We start from the raw sequence: 21,102 nt of genomic DNA, 5'->3' as shown, positions 1-21,102 counted from the left end.
TGCCCAGCACTAACCAACATCCTTCAACCTTACACCCCTCAGAAAACTCTAAGATCTACTCACCAAAACCTAATCACTGTCCGCAAACCCAGTCATCCTGCTGGTCAGCTTATTCGATCCCTTTCCTTAGCTAAAAAATGGAATTCTCTTCCTTCCTCTCTAAGGACTTGTGAAAACTTTGAAAACTTTAAAACTCAGCTACATTCCTACCTTTCCTCTAACAGGAAATGCATCTGCACTCTCCCCACCTAGCCTAATAATCAATCCACCCCTTAAACTCCTGGCTAACTCTGAGTACAAGCTAACCTAACATAAATGTACATATTGTAAATAACATAATTGTACGTATTATAAATAACCCATCCCACCTTTTTTTCTCTTTTTTCCTTCTAAGTCTTTATTCTCCCTCTCAATTAAGTTATCACTGCCATCCTAAATATTTAGGTACTATGTAACCAAAGAATGTATTCCTGTTCTCTAGCATGAAATGAAATTGTAATTGGGTCTTCTTTACTATGATTGTATACGTAATTAAACTATGTAATGCAGAGCTTTTCTCCCTGGGCCACCACTGAAAATGGGCTCCCTGAGCCCAGTGGACCTCCCCGGTCATCAAACTGGAAATAAATAAATAAATAAATAAATTACATAATTTGGTGTGTGTGTGTGTGTGTGTGTGTATAGCTATATATATATATATATATATATATATATATATATATATATATATGTATATATATATATATATATATATATATATATATATATATATATATGCATCTCTATATATCTATATATATATATGGGATCCAGACACATGCTCGACTAGCATATGTCCAAATCACAAAACATCGAACACACATACACGAAAGCGCTTAACATCGACAAGTGCTTCTGTGTATATGTGCCTGTTTCGTAGATCGGACTACAGTGCGGGTAAGGGAAAATTCCCTTTTCCACACTGTAGTGTGATCGCGGAGTGAGAATAATAAAGTAGGGGGGTGTGGGGGGGTGAAGCCCCCCCTGCAGAAACTTAGATTTTTTTTTTGAGCTACACATACACGGAAGCGCTTTTTGATGTTAAGCACTTTTGTGTATGTGTGTTCGATGTTTTGTGATTCGGACATATGCTAGTCGAGCATGTGTCCTAGACCCCATATGTGTATATATATATATATATATATATATATATATATATATATATATATATATATATATATATATATATATATATATATATATATATATATATATATATATATATATATATATATATATATATATATATATATATATATATATGTATATATATATATATATATATATATATATATATATATATATATATTTATTTATATCTATAGAATATATATATATATATATATATATATATATATATATATATATATATATATATATAATGTGTGTGTGTGGGTGTGTGTGTGTGTGTGTGTATATATATATAAATAGTACTAAAAATCTAACACGCACAATGTCAACTAGTATCTAATATCATCAAATTAATATTGAAGTGCCAAGTACTGACAATTAATAACACTGACACCAACCAAACAATGATAGTATGAATAACAACAACCGAAAGATCAGTACATGCATATGCCAATGCAATACTACTACATGTAGGTGGAGAGGTGGTACAGCTTTATCTAAAGTATAATGTTCACATCTGTAACTTTAGCGACTAATGTAGGGATACCCTGTAACAGATGCAAGCATACTGTTGTTAAAGTATATTGTGGACATGAACTCTATCCTTTTATTTATTTACAGTAAGCTTGTTTAACAGCTTCAGTAGTTAATGCTCACAAAGTATAAAACTGTATGCAAATATGTGAAATGCTCACAGACATACACAGGATTTAGGCAAGCAATCGACTCTGGCATACAATTTAAAAATAACTTCTTTGTTAGGTGTAGTCAGGATACAATTCTGGGGAGAAACTCAGATAGTAAAAGTATATACTACATGGATCCCAAAGAGCTAATGTCAACACAGGACAGTGTCCCTCAAAATGAACATTTACCTGGAGTACATGGCAGACAAACAGATGTGTTACATGTCAAAAAGGTAAGCCTCTTTTGAGTATAGATGGCTACCTGTATATTATGGAGAAAAGGACAGAAAAACTGGGCAGTCAGCAGAGGATGAAAAGTAAGCATAAATGACATTCAGTCACCTCAGTAGCGTATGCTGGAGAGTGCCTAGGAAAACGTGTTGGCACCATCACCTGGCAGATGATAGGGATAAAACATTAGCAGCCATCCAACAGAAAGCAGAGTTAGGAAGAGATCACCAATCTGTAATTACGACTATATGGTGGCGGTAAGTTCAGATGTGGCGTATATCATGCCTCATAGAAAGACTTTAGCCAGTACAGTCTGATGTGATAGAAGACATTGGCTAACAACTGTATGTAAGCAGCTTAAACATCTAGAGGTTTAAATTCCAATATGTGGAGTATATTGAAGGATGTACAGCTAGGAAAAACTATTAGAGAGCTATCATCATTTATTGTCTTTGCTGTTATATCTACAGTGTCTAACATAAAATTTGTCCGTGCATGCCCATTTTGGAGTGTTGATATTATGTAGCTCAGTTATAACAGATCCTTTTCATAGGTTCATAGGTTGATACTAGGCTATCTGCCCTAGGGCATTTATAAGCCTAGCCAGAGTGTGTTTGGCTTTTGCCACCCTTTTAGATTAGTTGACTGTGCCTCTGTAAAGTAGGTCACAGAAGGTAGCCCTATTAAGGTTAGTTTACTGTACCTCTGTCAAGCAGGGACACAGAAGAGATCCCAGGGGTAAACTTACGATCTCCCATCCATTCGTCAAGATTTCTCTTGAAGAGGGTCAGTGAGGGGCTCTGCCTAACATGGATTGTGATTTTGTTCCAGAGTGAGGGGAGCCTCTGGGATATGAATCTGTCCCTCCAGCATGTCCTATTTATTTCTGTGCTGAGGTTCAAGTCCCTGGAGTGTGTAGCTCTAAGGGATTTGAATTTCCTGCGGTGAAGCATGCCAATTAATTCTGGGTTGGACATGGCCTTATATGTCAGACACAGATCGCCTCTGAGTAGGCGGTACGCAATTGAGTAGAACTGGAGTTTCTTTAGCCGAACTGCATAGGGCATCTGTTTGAGCCCCTTGATCCTCTTGGTGAGATACTTTTAGGGTATTTCCAGTTGCTGCAGGTGTCGGGTAAGGTACATCCCAAATGGGGCATTGTATTCAATTATGGGCCTGATAAGTGATGAGTAGAGGGGCACAATGACCTCTCTTGATCTAGATGTGAACCCTTTCATGATAAGGTGGGCTATATAGAAGGTCTTTCTAACCACTTTGGCAACGTGATTGTCAAAGGAGAGATTGCTATCTACTTGGGTCCCCAAGTCCCTAATTACTTCTTCTGTACTTAATGGATTACCACCTATGTGGTAATTTGTGGGCACTTTGGTTTTCTCAAAGGGGATGACTATACACTTTTTGGCATTTAGCTTTAGGCCATGGCTCTGGCACCAGTTATCAGTCTCTGTGAGACCCTTTTGGAGAATGCTTGTGTCAGCCGGAGAGTCGATTACGGCACCCAGTTTGCAGTCATATGCAAACTTGGTCAGCCATAGTCCACCCATGTTAGCCTGTACCTCAGAGAAATATATACCGAACAAGAGAGGTCCCAGGACTGAGCCTTGCAGGATGCCACTTGTAACTGGTTTAGAGTCTGAAATGGCACCTGCTATTCTGACCATGTGGGTTCTATCCCTGAGCCAGTTTGCAACCCATCTTGTGACATAGGGGTTGATATTTAAGCTGGTGAGCTTATTTATGATGCCCGAGTGGGGTAGTGTGTCGAAGGCTTTTGCGAGGTCCAGGTAGGCTGTGTGGACTACCTTCCCTTCATCTATGGCTTTGGCAACTGTTTCAAAGAAGTCGACCAGGTTCAAGAGGCAAGATCTGCCCTTAACAAAGTTGAATTGGGTAGGATCCAGTGTCTGGAGGTTCCCAATGTCTTTGTTTATGATTTCCATGATGATACGCTCCATAGCTTTGCAGACTAGGCTAGTCAGGCTTATAGGGCGATAGTTTCCGGGGTCTGTTGTAGCACCACCTTTGTGGAGTGGGACCACTGTTGCTGTACGCCTTTCCTTGGGTACATATCCTGTAGTAAGGCTGAGATTGAACAGTGACTTTATGTGAGGGTTCAGTTCTTCTTGGAGCTCATGTAAGATGCAGCCCAGGACACCGTCTGGTCCCATTGATGCTGTGTTTTTTGCTTTGGAGAGGGCAGCTCTCACCTGTGCATCTGTGATCTCAGGAAGGCTACACTCTGTTGGGATAGACATTTACTCTTTTGGGGGGGAAGAGGGGGAGAAGTTTGCACTGAACCTTTCTGCCAGGATGTTGGCAATGTCTGTGGGTTCAGTGTATTTTTTGTCATTTTTCACTAACTCAGAGCATATCTGGGAGTTGCCTCCCAGGTTTCTGACATAACTAAAGAAGGCCTTATGATTATCTTTAGTGTCTTATGCAATTTTTCTTTCAAAGCTGGCCTTAGATGATTTTATGAGGGATCGTAGTTTCCTGCTAGTACTGATCAGAGACGCCTTCCCTTTATGGGATTTTGCTCTATCATGTAGTAGCTTTCTCCTTCTGTTGTATAGCTTGTTTATGGCCGGGGTCCACCAGACAGATCTCCTGCCTTTGGAGGAGTGAGTCTTGGTTTTATTTGGGAAAGCATGCTCCATGAATTCCTGTAGGTGTCCATAGAATGCTTTTATAAAGGATTCTGCATTTTGGGCCATATTTTCCACTGGCCCGGGGGCTTTGAAGGATTCAACCTCGGTTTTGAGAAGTGTGAAGTTTGCTTTTAAGAAGTTCTTCACTGTTGTTTCCTTGGCTAGGGGTGGGGATGGAATATGGATGTCCAGTGAGATTTGTTTATGGTCTGATCTTATCAATGAGGGGTATACCTCTGATGTGGAACATAGAGACCCCATGTTGGTGATGACCAGATCCAATATGTTTTCCCTTCCTGTGGGAGTGGTGACCAGTTGTTCCATAGCATTTGAGTTTATAAATTCTAGGAACCGTTGGGCGAGGGTGTTTGGGCTTGAGTAGTTTTCCCAATCAATGTTTGGGTAGTTGAAGTCACCCAATATAATGGTGTTTGGAGAGACCTTCATATTCTCCAGTGTTCTCAGGAAAGCTGAGTGAGGTTCCTGTGTTTGGGAGGGTGGTCTGTAGCAAGCTAAAAACTGAAAGGCAGTTTTGCCCACTGTTAGTTGCACATGGATGGTCACCGATGCTTCGTGCAGTGCCACTAACTTTTTCCACTTTTGGCAACTATATTCAGTTCATGAATATGGGCATAATGCAGAGTAGATTTTGTGTACACTGACATTTTATTGTATAATTCATTCTAAGTTTCCACATGCATTTTGTTATATAGTGGATTTTTATTAGAAGGAATCAAAAGGTACTTCAACAAAGGATTAGTTTAAGGGTGTGCACACACAACAATGTATTAGTTTAAGGGTGTGCACACACAACAAAGTATTAGTTTAAGGGTGTGGCACACACAACAAAGTATTCGTTTAAGGGTGTGCACACACAACAAAGTATTCGTTTAAGGGTGTGCACACACAACAAAGTATTAGTTTAAGGGTGTGGCACACACAACAAAGTATTAGTTTAAGGGTGTGCACACACAACAAAGTATTAGTTTAAGGGTGTGCACACACAACAATGTATTAGTTTAAGGGTGTGCACACACAACAAAGTATTAGTTTAAGGGTGTGCACACACAACAATGTATTAGTTTAAGGGTGTGCACACACAACAAAGTATTCGTTTAAGGGTGTGCACACACAACAAAGTATTAGTTTAAGGGTGTGCACACACAACAAAGTATTAGTTTAAGGGTGTGCACACACAACAAAGTATTAGTTTAAGGGTGTGCACACACAACAAAGTATTAGTTTAAGGGTGTGCACACACAACAATGTATTAGTTTAAGGGTGTGCACACACAACAAAGTATTAGTTTAAGGGTGTGCACACACAACAATGTATTAGTTTAAGGGTGTGCACACACAACAAAGTATTCGTTTAAGGGTGTGCACACACAACAAAGTATTAGTTTAAGGGTGTGCACACACAACAATGTATTAGTTTAAGGGTGTGCACACACAACAATGTATTAGTTTAAGGGTGTGCACACACAACAAAGTATTAGTTTAAGGGTGTGCACACACAACAATGTATTAGTTTAAGGGTGTGCACACACAACAATGTATTAGTTTAAGGGTGTGCACACACAACAAAGTATTCGTTTAAGGGTGTGGCACACACAACAAAGTATTCGTTTAAGGGTGTGGCACACACAACAAAGTATTCGTTTAAGGGTGTGCACACACAACAAAGTATTTGTTTAAGGGTGTGCACACACAACAATGTATTAGTTTAAGGGTGTGCACACACAACAATGTATTAGTTTAAGGGTGTGCACACACAACAATGTATTAGTTTAAGGGTGTGCACACACAACAATGTATTAGTTTAAGGGTGTGCACACACAACAATGTATTAGTTTAAGGGTGTGCACACACAACAATGTATTAGTTTAAGGGTGTGCACACACAACAATGTATTAGTTTAAGGGTGTGCACACACAACAAAGTATTCGTTTAAGGGTGTGCACACACAACAAAGTATTAGTTTAAGGGTGTGCACACACAACAAAGTATTAGTTTAAGGGTGTGCACACTTATGCAGCCAGCGTATTGTAAGTTTTTTATTTTTTATATTTCTTCCCCTAACAGATTAGTTTGTTTTTCAATTGAATTGTACAGGTTATAGGTCACATTAAAGGTGGGAAACATTTTGAAATGATTTATTGTGGTCTCATTTTTTATATCACAAAAACCTGGCATTTTAACAGGGGTATGTTAACGTTTTATATCCACTGTATGTATGTATGTAGGTAGGTATGTATATATATATATATATATATATATATATATATATATATATATAAATGTTGAAGGCTCGTTATGGAAAATTGTATGGCTAAAAGTAAGTTTTAAAGTTTCAGAATGCTGAACTGGAATAATACAAAATCATCATAACAAAAGTAAAGCTTAAATCATTATTATGACTTTGGCATTGTAAATAGAGATTGTGTTGTGGTACAGTGAGGATTGGGGAATTTGCCCTTTTCCTCACCGAAGTGTGATCTTGGAGATAGTGTATATAATTTGCAGGGGTGACCACATGACCACATGGGGGGGTACAGGAGGCTTGCCCCACCTGCTAAAATGTAAAAGGACATACGGACTTTCAAAACCGGAAATCTGGAATGTCGAATGTTGTTTGTCCTGTTACTGACATTTGACATTTAGGCTAAATGTTTTTGTTTTCAGAATTTTATTTAGTTCTTTTGATCACAGATTCTTTTGCCTTTGAAATTTTGATAGTAAACCACACACACACATACACACGCACACACATATATATATATATATATATATATATATATATATATATATGTACACATACATATATATACATATATATATGTTCTGGTTGGTGATGTTGCTGTTGCTGTAGAATAGCTTTATTTTTCCTCTCTAAAAGGAATAAGCGCAAGTCATGTAATATGTGCATTTTATATGAGGCTTAGACACACCTAAAGGCAGTTTGGAACTTCACCATTTCACAGTTAGGTGAAAAATCCAGGTGGTAGCAGTTTTAAAAGAAGAAATACATTTAACTGAAAATTTTGTATTCAATGCTGAAAGTTAATAAAGAGTACCAAGTCATTTTCAGAGGTAAAACCAACTTTTGAATGTGCTACAAACAAGGACTTTTAGACTTCTTTGCCTTCATATTTAGATGCTCTGAAATTCTTTCTTAACTGCAGCTAAAATAGTAAAAATCAGAATTAACACAACACGTTATAATTTAGGGAGCTCTTGGGCCTGTTTACCTCCACATCTCCCATATACAACACCACAAAAGTAAAATAATTGAATCTGGGTTCACTATCATATGTATTCATTCATTCATTCTCCAGTAACCTACTTAATCTAATGCAGGCTTACAGGGAAGGCATAGACTATTCTACCTGTCAGAGAGTCCAAGTCGCTAAACTAATCCTGAATGGGGAAAAAACCCATCAAAGAATGTGCACATACTCATTCAGGCACACCTACTGCCAGTTTGGGAACTAATGCTGAACAGGGCAAAAACACATCACAGAATGAACACATACTCATTCAGGCACACCTAAGGCCAGTTTGGAAACTAATGCTGAATGGGGCAAAAATGCATCAAAGGCTGTACACATACTCATTCAGGCACACTTAAGGCCGGTTTGGGAACTAATGCTGAATGGGGCAAAAACCCATCAAAGAATGTACACATAGTAATTTAGGCACAACAAAGGCCAGTTTGGGAACTAACGCTGAATGGGGCAAAAACCCATCACAGAATGCACACATACTCATTCAGGCACACCAGCGGCCAGTTTGGGAACTATTGCTGAATGGGGCAAAATCCCATCACAGAATGCACACATACTCATTCAGGCACACCAGCGGCCAGTTTGGGAACTATTGCTGAATGGGGCAAAATCCCATCACAGAATGCACACATACTCATTCAGGCACACCTGAGGCCAGTTTTGGGAACTAATGCTGAATGGGGCAAAAATGCATCACAGAATGTACACATACTTATTCAGGCACACCTAAGGCCAGTTTGGGAACTAATCCTGAATGGGGCAAAAAAAACCCCATCACAGAATGTAATCATACTCATTCAGGTACACCAATGGCCAGTTTGGAACTAATGCTGAATGATGCAAAAACCCTTCACAAAATGTACATATTCTCATTTAGGCACACCTAAGGCCTGTTTGGGAGCTAATGCTGAATGGGGAAAAACTCATCACAGAATGCACACATACTCATTCAGACACACCTAAGGCCAGTTTGGGAACTAATCCTGAATGGGGCAAAAAAAACCCCATCACAGAATGTAATCATACTCATTCAGGTACACCAATGGCCAGTTTGGAACTAATGCTGAATGACGCAAAAACCCATCACAAAATGTACATATTCTCATTTAGGCACACCTAAGGCCTGTTTGGGAGCTAATGCTGAATGGGGAAAAACTCATCACAGAATGCACACATACTCATTTAGGCACACCTAAGGCCAGTTTGTGAACTAATGCTGAATGGGGCAAAAACTCATCACAGAATGCACACATACTCATTTAGGCACACCTAAGGCCAGTTTGTGAACTAATGCTGAATGGGGCAAAAACTCATCACAGAATGCACACATACTCATTTAGGCACACTTAAGGCCTGTTTGGGAAATAATGCTGAATGGGGCAAAAACCCATTACAGAATGTACATATACTCATTCAGGCACACCTAAGGCCAATTTGGGAAAAAATGCTAAATGGGATAAAAAACCATCACAAAATACACACATACTCATTCAGGCACACCTAAGGCCAGTTTGGGAACTAATGATGAATGGGGCAAAAACCTATCTCAGAATACACAAATACTCATTCAGGCACACCTATGGCCAGTTTGGGAACTAAGACTGAATGGGGCAAAAACCCATCACAGAATGCAGACAAACTCATTCAGGCACACATAAGGCCAGTTCAGGAAGTAATGGTGAATGGGGCAAAAACCCATCACAGAATGCACAAATAACCATTCAGGCACACCTATGGCCAGGTTGGGAACTTATGCTGAGCAGGGCAAAAACCCATCACAGAATGTACATGTACCCATTCAGGCACACCTAAGGCCTGCATGGGAACTAATGCTGATGGGACAAAAACCCGTCTCAGATGCTACACATACTCATTCAGGCACACTTAAGGCCAGTTTGGGAATTAATCCTGAATGGGGCAAAAACCCATCACAGAATGTACACATACTTATTCAGGCACACCTAAGGCCAGTTTCAAAACTAATGGTGAATGTGGCAAAATCCCATCTCAGAATACACACATATTCATTCAGGCATACCTATTGCCAGTTTGGGAACTAATGCTTAATGGGGCCAAAACCCATAACAGAATGCAGGCATACTCATTCAGGCACACCTAAGGCCAGTTTGGGAACTAAGGCTGAATGGGGCAAAAGCCATCACAGAATGCAGACAAACTCATTCTGGCACACCTAAGGCCAGTTTGTGAAGTAATGGCGAATAGGGCAAAAACCCATCACAGAATGTACACATACTTATTCAGGCACACCTAAGGCCAGTTTCAAAACTAATGGTGAATGTGGCAAAATCCCATCTCAGAATACACACATATTCATTCAGGCACACCTATTGCCAGTTTGGGAACTAATGCTTAATGGGGCCAAAACCCATAACAGAATGCATGCATATCATTAAGGCACACCTAAGGCCAGTTTGGGAACTAAGGCTGAATGGGGCAAAAACCCATCACAGAATGCAGACAAACTCATTCAGGCACACCTAAGGCCAGTTTGGGAACTAATGCTGAATGGTGCAAAAACCCATCACACGATGTACACATACTCATTCAGGCACACCTAAGGCAAGTTTGGGAATTAATGCTGAATAGGGGCAAAAACCCATCACAGAATGTGCACATAATCATTCAGGCACACATAAGGCCAGTTTGGGAACTAATGCTGAATGGGGCAAAAACCCATCACAGAGTGTACACATACTCATTCAGGCACACCTAAAGCTAGTTTGGGAACTAATGCTGAATGGGGAAAACACCCATTACAGAATGTACACATACTCATTCATGCACACCTAAGGCCAGTTTGGGAACTAATGCTGAATGGGGCAAAAACCCATCACAGAATGCACACATACTCATTCATGCACATCTAATGCCAGTATAGGAACTAATGCTGAATGGGGTAAAAACCCATCACAGAATGCACACATACTCATTTAGGCACACCTAAGGCCAGTTTGGAACTAAGACTGAATGGGGCAAAAACCCATCACAGAATGCACACATACTCTTTCAGGTACATGAAAGGCCAGTTTGTGAACTAATGCTGAATGGGGAAAAAAACCATCACAGAATGCACACATACTCTTTCAGGTACATGAAAGGCCAGTTTGTGAACTAATGCTGAATGGGGCAAACACCCATCACAGAATGCACACATACTCATTCAGGCACACCTACTCCAGTTTGGGAACTAATGCTGAACGGAGCAAACACCCATCACAGAATGTACATATGCTCATTCAGGCACACCTACTCCAGTTTGGGAACTAATGCTGAACGGAGCAAACACCCATCACAGAATGTACATATGCTCATTCATGCACACCTAAGGCCAGTTTGTGAACTAATGCTGAATAGGACAAAAACCCATCACAGAATGTACACATATGTATTCAGGCACACCTAAAGCCAGTTTGGGAACTAATGATGAATGGGGCAAAAACCTATCTCAGAATACACAAATACTCATTCAGGCACACCTATGGCCAGTTTGGGAACTAAGACTGAATGGGGCAAAAACCCATCACAGAATGCAGACAAACTCATTCAGGCACACATAAGGCCAGTTTGGGAAGTAATGGCGAATGGGGCAAAAAACCATCACAGAATGCACAAATAACCATTCAGGCACACCTATGGCCAGGTTGGGAACTTATGCTGAACAGGGCAAAAACCCATCACAGAATGTACATGTACTCATTCAGGCACACCTAAGGCCTGTATGGGAACTAATGCTGATGGGACAAAAACCAATCACATAATGCACACATACTCATTCAGGCACACCTAAGGCCAGTTTGAGAACTAATGCTGAATGCAGCTAAAACCCATCTCAGAAGCGATACATACTCATTCAGGCACACCTAAGGCCAGTTTGGGAACTAATCCTGAATGGGGCAAAAACCCATCACAGAATGTACACATACTTATTCAGGCACACCTAAGGCCAGTTTCAAAACTAATGGTGAATGTGGCAAAATCCCATCTCAGAATATACACATATTCATTCAGGCACACCTATTGCCAGTTTGGGAACTAATGCTGAATGGGGCAAAACCCCATCACCGAATGTACAAATACTCATTCAGGCACACCTATGGCCGGTTTGGGAACTAATCCTAAATGGTGCAAAAACCCATCACAGAATGCACGCATACTCATTCAATCACACCTATGTCCAGTTTGGGAACTAATGCTGAATGGGGCAAAAACCCATCACAGAATGTACACATACTCATTCAGGCACACCTACCGCCAGTTGGGGAACTAATGCTGAATGGGACAAAAACCCATCCCAGAATGTACACATGGTGATTCAGGCACACCTAAAGGCAGTTTGGGAGTGAATGCTGAATGGGGCAAAAACCCATCACAAAATGTACACATACTCATTTAGGCACACCGAAATCCAGTTTGGGATCTAATGCTGAATGGGGCAAAAACCCATTACAGAATACACACTTACTCATTCAGGCACACCTAAGGCCAGTTTGCGAACTAATGCTGAATGGGGCAAAAACCCATCACAGAATGTACACATACTCATTCAAGCACACCAAAGGCAGTTTGGGAAATAATGCTGAATAGGGCAAAAACCCATCTCTGAATTCACACTTACTCATTCATGCACACCTAAGGCCAGTTTGGGAACTAATGCTGAATGGGGCAAAACCCATCTCAGAATGTACACATACTCCTTCCTACACACCTAAGGCCAGGTTGGTGCCTCACCAGTACACAATTAAGTGACATCCTTATGCAACATCAGTTTTTGGAAGAAGAACCACTTTTGAATGAAAAATAATTTACATTAAATTGGCTGGAATGCCAGTAATGAAGCTGTCCATCCTTTGGTGGCCATACAAGTCACTAATATAAGTCCTGCCTTGATCTTTTTTTTAAGTGCTGACATCAAGATCTTTTGTTATATCTTCTGAATAAAGTCAAAGTCAAAGTGAACTTTATTTCATTCAGACCAAACAACAGTGCATCTGGACAAAATTGCGTTACTTTGATCTCAATGTGCATACAACATATACTGATAATATGAATACAATAATAACACAAATACTAAAGCTAATCCAACAATAACAACAGTAAGACATTTATGCAGTGCAGTAACAAGTACGATGAGATGCACCAAGACTATTCCACACACATGCATTCATCAGTACCTAAAGTATTGCTCAGGTAATATATTGCACAGATCAGAATCAGACAGATTTTAAATTGCCCGGAAAGCTAACTAGGCATATTGCACAGAATGCACACTTGGCATTGTTAATACTGCACATAAGGTATAAGACTATACTTTCAGAGAATTATAGTATCATAGGAAGTTACTAGGCTATTGGCCCTGGGACCCTTAAAAGCCTAGCCAAGAATTTAGCCCAGGTTCCAACAAATCAGCACCCTATGCCACTGTCCATCAGGGACATAGGTGAAATCCCAGGGGTGTATTTTCTGTTCCACATCCAGTTATCCAGGTTGCTCTTAAAAAGGTTTATAGGTCAATAGCTTCATAGGTGTTTACTAAGCTAATGGCCACAAGGACCTTTTTAAGATTAGCCATGCATCCCAAATCTCTGACAAGTTCTGATACCCTCAATAAGTGTAAGCATGGGCCTGGGAGTTGAACCATTTACAGGTTACGTGTTTGCATCAGAGACATAAGAGCCAAACCAGTGATGAATTTCCAGTTTCCCATCCAGTTGTCCAAGTTGCACTTAAATTGGATTAGGGAGGAACTCTGCATCACATGGATGGGCAGCCTGTTCCATTGACAGGGCTGTCACTTGGATAAATACCTATCTCTCCAGCAGGTCCTATGTATATTACAGGCAAGATTTAAGGCTTTAGAATGGGTAATTATGGTACTGTTTGTTTTGTGAATATGCAGGAGGACTATCAGAGTGGGGCCTGACAATGCCAGGCATAGATCTTCCCTCAAAAGTTTGTAGAAGACAGTATAGGCTTTGAGGCGATCTGCATAAGACATAATACTTATGCCCGGTATTCTTTTGGTGAGGAACCTCTGTGGACATTCCAGTTGTTGGATATGCCTAGTTAGGTACATACTAAAGGGGGTATTGTTTGTAATGATAGGTCTGATGAATGCCAAACACAGTGGAACAATGACTTCCTTGGACTTAAATGCCATACCTTTGTTTATAAGTTGCGCAACATGGAATGATTTCCTCACCACTGTAGACATGTAATGATCAAAGGCTAGATTGCTATCTGTGTGTGTCCCTAAGTCCCTGACTACTGGGCTAACTCTAAGGGGTGTGTTGTCAATATGATAGTTACCAGGGATGGATGACTTCCCAAACGATATTATGCATTTCTTGGCATTTTGTTTTAGTCCATGTCTCCACACCAGTTGTTTGACTGTGTCAGCATCTCCTGGAGAACATTTGTGTCAGTGTGAGATTCAATGACAGCTTCTAATTTGCAATCATCTGAAAATTTATTCAGCCAAAGACCACTGATACTGGCTTTGACTTCTGAGAAGTAAATGATAAAAGGGAGCAGTCCAAGGACTGATCCCTGAGGGACTCCACTTGTGACTGGCCTCTTTGTAGAGGTGGACTCTCCAGTTCTAACTTCTTGGGTTTAACAAGATACTCTGCTTGACATGAAGAGGGAGTCTGTTTCACAAAAGGGGGGAGTCTCTGGGACACAAACCTGTACCAACAAGTCCTATTGATGTTAGAGACCAGGAAGAGGTCTCACATGCAGGTTACTCGAGTGGAACTTGACTTGTGGATATGCAGCAGTCCCATCAGGGCGGGGTCTGAGATTGCTTTGTATGTCAGACAGAGCTCACCTCTGAGGTGTCTGTAGGAGACTGAGTAGAGGGACATGGCTTTTAGCCTATCTGTGTAGGGTAAATGTTTGAGGCCCTGGATTCTCTCTGGGTGAGGAATCTCTGTGGTCTGTTCACCTGCTGCATGTGCTTTGTGAGGTACATGTTGAAAGGGGCATTGTATTCAATTATTGATCTTATAAGGGAAGACCAGGGATGTTATGACCACCTTGTCACCGGATGAGATACCCGTACTAATGAGGCGGGCCATGTATAAAGCTTTCGGTACAATGGAGGCAATATGGTGGTCAAAAGTCAATTTGTTATCAACCTGGGTTCCCAAGTCCCACTTATTGCATATGTCTATGAATAAAAAAGTGATTAGAAAAAAACAGTGTGTTCAGGATTCATTTTATAGGTTCATAGGTTCATAGGTAGGTACTAGGCTATCTGCCCGAGGGCATTTTTAAGCCTAGGCAGAGTGTGTCGGCTTTCGCTGCCCCATTGATTAATTAACTGAACCTCTGTCAAGCAGAGCCAATGAAGTGATACCAGGGGTGTATTTTCTGTTACCCATCCACTCATCAAGGCTTCTCTTGAAGAGTGTTAGTGAGGGGCTCTGCCTAATGTAGTTATGAATTTTGTTCCAAAGCATGGGGAGTCTCTGTGACAGGAATCTACCCCTCCAGCATGATCTATTTATTGTTGTGGCAAGGTTTAGCTCACTAGAGCACGTGGCTCGCAGTGACTTAGATTTCTTTAGGTGGAGCATGTCCATCAATTCTGAGTTGGACATGGCTTTGTAAGTCAGGCAGAGATCACCTCTGAGTAAATTATATACCACTGAGTATAGCTGGAGTTTTTTCAGTCGGGCTGCATAGGACATATGTTTGAGGCCAGTAATCCTCTTGGTGAGGTGCTTTTGTGGTCTTTCCAGCTATTAGAAGTGTCTTGTGAGGTACATCCCAAATGGAGCATTGTACACTATGATGGGTCTGATGAGTGATGAGTAGAGGGGCACTACAACCTCTTTATTTCTAGATTTGAACCCCTTAGTAATTAGATGGGCCACATAGAAGGATTTCCTAACTACTTTAGCAATATGATTAGATTACTATCTACCTGGGTCCCCAGATCTCTTATTACCTCTTCTGTATTAAGGGGGCTGCCACCTATGTGGTAATTTGTGGGTGTTTTGTTTTTCCCAAATGGGATGACTATGCATTTTTTGGCATTTAGCTTGAGGCCATGATTTTGACACCAGGTGTCTGTCTCAGTAAGGTCTTTTGAAGGATGTCCATGTCAGCCGGAAAGTCAATTATGGATCCCAGTTTGCAGTCATTGGCAAACTTGGTTAGCCATAGTCCTCCTGTGTTTGCCTGAAGTTCTGAGAAATATATGCCGAACAGTAGGGGTCCCAGAACTGAGCCTTGCGGGACACCACTTGTGTCTGTTTTAGGGTCGGACCTGGAGCCCGCTATTCTTACCGTGTGAGTTCTGTCTGTAAACCAGTTGGCAACCCATCTTGTGATGTAGGGGTTTATGTTCAGGCTGGTGAGTTTTTCTATAATGCCCAAGTGAGGAATGGTGTTGAACCCCTTGGCGAGATCAAGGTAGGCTGTGTGAACCACCTTTCCCTTGTCTATGGCCTTGGTGACTGTCACAAAGAAGTCAACCAGGTTTAATAGGCATGATCTGCCCTTCACAAAGCCGAACTGGGTCGGGTCAAGTGTCTGGAAGTTCTCAATGTCTTTGTTAATGAGTTCCATGATGATGCGCTCCATAGCCTTGCAGACCAGGCTAGTCAGGCTTATGAGGCGATAGTTACCAGGGTCAGTTGTGGCCCCTCCTTTGTGGAGCGGAATAACCATTACTGTGCACCATTCTATGGGCATGTAGCCTGTGGAGAGGCTGAGGTTGAACAGCATGTTTAGGTGGGGGGTTAGTTCGTTCTGTAGTTCATGCAAGACGCAGCCTGGGACAACATCTGACCCCATTGATGCTGTGTTTTTGGCTTTTGAATGGGCTGTTTTCACCTTTGCTTCTGTGATTTCCGGGACACTACACTTTTCCGGTATTGTTGTGGGCCCTTTTGAAAGTGAGAGGGAGGTGAAGTTTGCACTGAATCTATCTGCCAGGATGTTGGCAATATCAGTAGGTTCAGTATATTTTGTGCTATTTTGCACTAGCTCAAAGCATATCTGCGAGTTGCCACTTAGATTCTTGACATAGCTAAAGAAGGCTTTGTGGTTATCTTTCGAATCCTTGGCTATTTTTCTTTCGAAGTTAGCCTTGGATGATTTTATGAGGGAACTTAGTTTCTTACTGATACTGATCAGGGATGTCTTTCCTTCTTGGGATTTGCTTTTTTTCTGAACTAGTTTCCTCCTTCTGTTGTATAACCTGTTTATGGCAGGGGTTCACCAGTCTGGTTTCCTTCTCTTAGGGGAGTGAATCTTGGTCTTGCTAGGGATGGCACAATCCATGCATCCTTGTAGGTGCTCATAGAGTGCAATTGTAAAGGATTCTGCATCTTGGGCAGTGTTATCCTTTAGCGTGGGGGCTGTAAAACTTACCACCTCTGCCTTAAGTAAGGTGAAGTTTGCTTTAGAAAAGTTTTTCACTGTGGTTTCCTTGGTTGGGGGTGGTGGTGGGGTGTGGACATCCAGGGTGATTAGTTTATGGTCTGATCTAACCAGTTACAGGTTGACCTCTGGTACGGAACACCTGTCGCCCATGTTGGTGATGACTAGGTCCAATATGTTGTGGCCTCTGGTAGGGGAGTTTACCAGCTGATCCAGGGCATTTGAGTTTATAAATTCCAGGAAGCGCTGAGCCTGGGAGTTTGTACTCGAGTAGTTTTCCCAGTTAATGGTTGGGTAATTGAAATCACCCAATATCAGGGTGTTCAGTAGGACCTTCATGTTTTCCAGTGTCTCCAGAAAGGTGGAGTGGTGGTCCTGGGTCATGGAGGGCGATCTGTAGCAGGCCACAATTTGCATTGCAGATTTGGCCGATGTTAGCTGCACATGGATGATCTCAGAGGTATCATGCTGTGCCACTAACCTGGAGGTGTGAGTATCCTTGATGAATATGGATACACCCCCTCCTTTTGTGTTTCGGTCCATGTTCTGTGGCCGAAATGTGTGGTATGAGTTGTAGCCCAGTAGTGCTGGAGTGCTGCCTGGAGCCTTGAACCAGGTTTCAGTTACTGCACAGATGTCGACGTTCTCCATACTTAGGAGTGCTTTGAGCACATGCATTTTGAGATTTAAACTCCTGGCATTGAGTAGCATAACCCTCATTTATTTAGATGGTTTTTTTTTTTTTCATTTCAAGTCTCCAGCCCATTAAAAGTGGAAAAACATTTTTAGTATGTTTCTTTCCCTTTCTCAGGTGACGCTCAAATTAGCATTTCTGTTTGATCCATATTATATGTTTGCTGTCTCTTACTAATGAGACCTAAATGACATATAGCAAAGGCCATCACACTGCAGGACTGTTTCTTTTATTCTGTTCACAATTCCCCTCAGGTGTAGGTTTTCAATACCATTAGTGCATGTGAGAAACACAATTTCATGCCTGAAGCCTGCTCTATCAGTGTTTTCATGTACTTACCCACTAACACCACCCAGCTCATGGAACATATAGCTAAAAGCCCACTTCAAATGCTAATGAGTCTGCTTGGGAAAATGCTGTTGCCTTGTTGTGTAGAGATCTAAGGCTGAAATGAAAAACCCTATCACATTGTAGTAATTGCACTAATTACACATTAGGTCAATTATATTTTTATGGTTAACTCAGATACTTGAAAAGTATATTTTTATAGATAACCAAATAGCAACAGTATTTTTTTTAGCAGACATCATGCAATGCCTTAGAGGATTAGCAGAGTGTGCATTCAGTACTTGTGAATAACATTAATATGTTTTTTTCTTCCAGAAGGTAAACAGAACCATAGTGAATCTGTATATTGTAATAAAAGAACGGAAAGAATAAAGAATACAAACGCACAGATAAGATATACACAGTAGCAATCTCAAACTGCTGCTCTGTAACATTTCATACATTGTTTTCAACTTCTTTGGTCCGGAATCATGGACGAAGCCAGAAATGATGTGGGGGGGGGGGTCAAAGGCCCCATATCAGGGAAGCTTTAAATATTACTCTAATTCACTTAAAAAAGTTCATAGAACCAGAGACCACGCATCAACATGCATTTTCTGAACACTAGAAAGCATAAAACTGTAATATCTGTCATTATTGACTGACTGTAATCCTCAGTGATTTACTAGAAAAATCAAAATTTTTTGCAAGGGACAGAGAAAAAATACAAGGCAAAATCATGGTCCTTATAAAACATCAAGGATAGCTAGAAGGTATGCTTCAGAGCAAGGCCTTACTTATAAGTCATTCCAGCCACAACAGCTGTTTTCAGAGACCTTGTGTCCTTTGGTTACTTTCCACACACTAGAGGGCTGTTTTAAGGAAAACTTAAATAAGATACATTACAGCACAAATATTTTGATCACAGAAATGTTACTTTCTGAACACAAATTGCAAGTTACAAAACTATTCACCACAAAACGACCTTTTTCACGTTTTATTGTATTCTAAGCCTTCATATGGTTAGAATAATAACTCATTTTTTTAAATTAGAACATTTGCACAATACATCTTTAAATAAATGTATATTGTAATTCATTATAGTATCAAATAAACATGACTAACATTTTTTTTTGCACAGAACAGACTTTTTGGGGGGTGTTATGCAAACAGTCGTGCATAATATAGAATGTTCATAATAATGTTGTTCTACCAAAATAAGTTTTCAAAAATCCTAAAAAAAATCTAAACCTTTTTGTAATTCAACCACAGTAGTTTAATTTCATGCAGATTAATGCATTACTGATGTACTATTACAAATTGTTTAACAATCCCAGTGTTGTTTTATTGTTGCATAAATAAGTAAATGCATTTATATATACATATAACTGTATATATTTAGCTACTGATTCATAAGAGAATATGGTGATGGTGCAACTGTATCTTATCCCAGTTGAAATGAAAACACAGCCTAATTAAATAAACTATAGTGAATCACAGTTCTATAAGTTGAGCTTGAAGGAATCAAAGACTGGTCTGTAATGCAAAGCCTATCAGCCTGTGCTAAACTGTCAGAAAATAGCACACACTGTGAACACAATAAAAGCCTTGAAGAGTGAGAGTACATGCTTTTTATTGATGACAGTAGGTAACCTTTATACAGAAAGGAAAATCTTATGTTTGGCTGATACCTTGAGTAAATAAATTGCTTTTCTGTGCAAAATGGAACATGTGACAGCAGAACTGCTGTGAAGAAAAAGTCACATCTTAAATTATCTTTTCAAGAAAAATATACATTATTAAAAATGGATACATAGCTGCAGTGTAAAATCAGTAATGTATTATAAATGACAATTCTGTTGTGGAATATCTGGTATCTAATACATATAAATCAATATAGCTAAAATATGCACAAACAGAAACTAGTACAGCAGTCTGGGAAACAATGAACATGTGACAGTGACTAATGTGTGTTTTTATTATCCCATTCATCTTAAGTACTACAGAATGAGCAATTCAACATCTGCAGCTGGGAAAGAATAGAAAGAAAACAAGTCATTTAACTGTCCTTTCATGCAAACAGTAGCCCACTTTATAATTCAAACTAAGCTGTTCTGCTGCCATTACACATACATATATATATTTATTTGCAACACAATTAGATTAAAGAATAAGATGGAAGCGGTTAAATAACTAGATAACTTTCACCAAGGTAAACCTCTGTGGTGGAGCTTGTGTTAAGTACTCTGTCCTCTTGATTGCATAGCTAGATAGGTAAGGTGCTCTAATATCACTGCAATCAGCTTGTTTGTGTCTGTCTGGAGTTCTGTAAATATGAGCTTAACTACTGGTGACCTCAGTAAAGTAGTAGCCTGGAAGTACTTAAGGCTTTTACTGGAACACATCATTTGGATTCTGCCACTGCTTGCTGTGAGGGAAAAGTTAGTTTGTTTTTGCTTTCTTGTATTTTCTATTGCTTCATTGCATTCTTTTATTTTGTATATTGTTATTTATTTGCACTGTGTTTTACTTGTATTCTGCTTTAACTTCATATTTAAACTAGGAAAGAGACCACAGCTGTGTCTCTTGTGAGTCACAAAGAAACAGAACATGTCAACTAAGGTTAAT

The sequence above is a fragment of the Protopterus annectens genome, chromosome 4.part0 (assembly GCF_019279795.1).
Source record: "Protopterus annectens isolate FY-2018-M chromosome 4.part0, PAN1.0, whole genome shotgun sequence".
Lineage (NCBI taxonomy): Eukaryota > Metazoa > Chordata > Ceratodontiformes > Protopteridae > Protopterus > Protopterus annectens.
The sequence above is the reverse complement of the archived record's forward strand: the minus strand, read 5'-3'. Positions refer to the sequence as shown.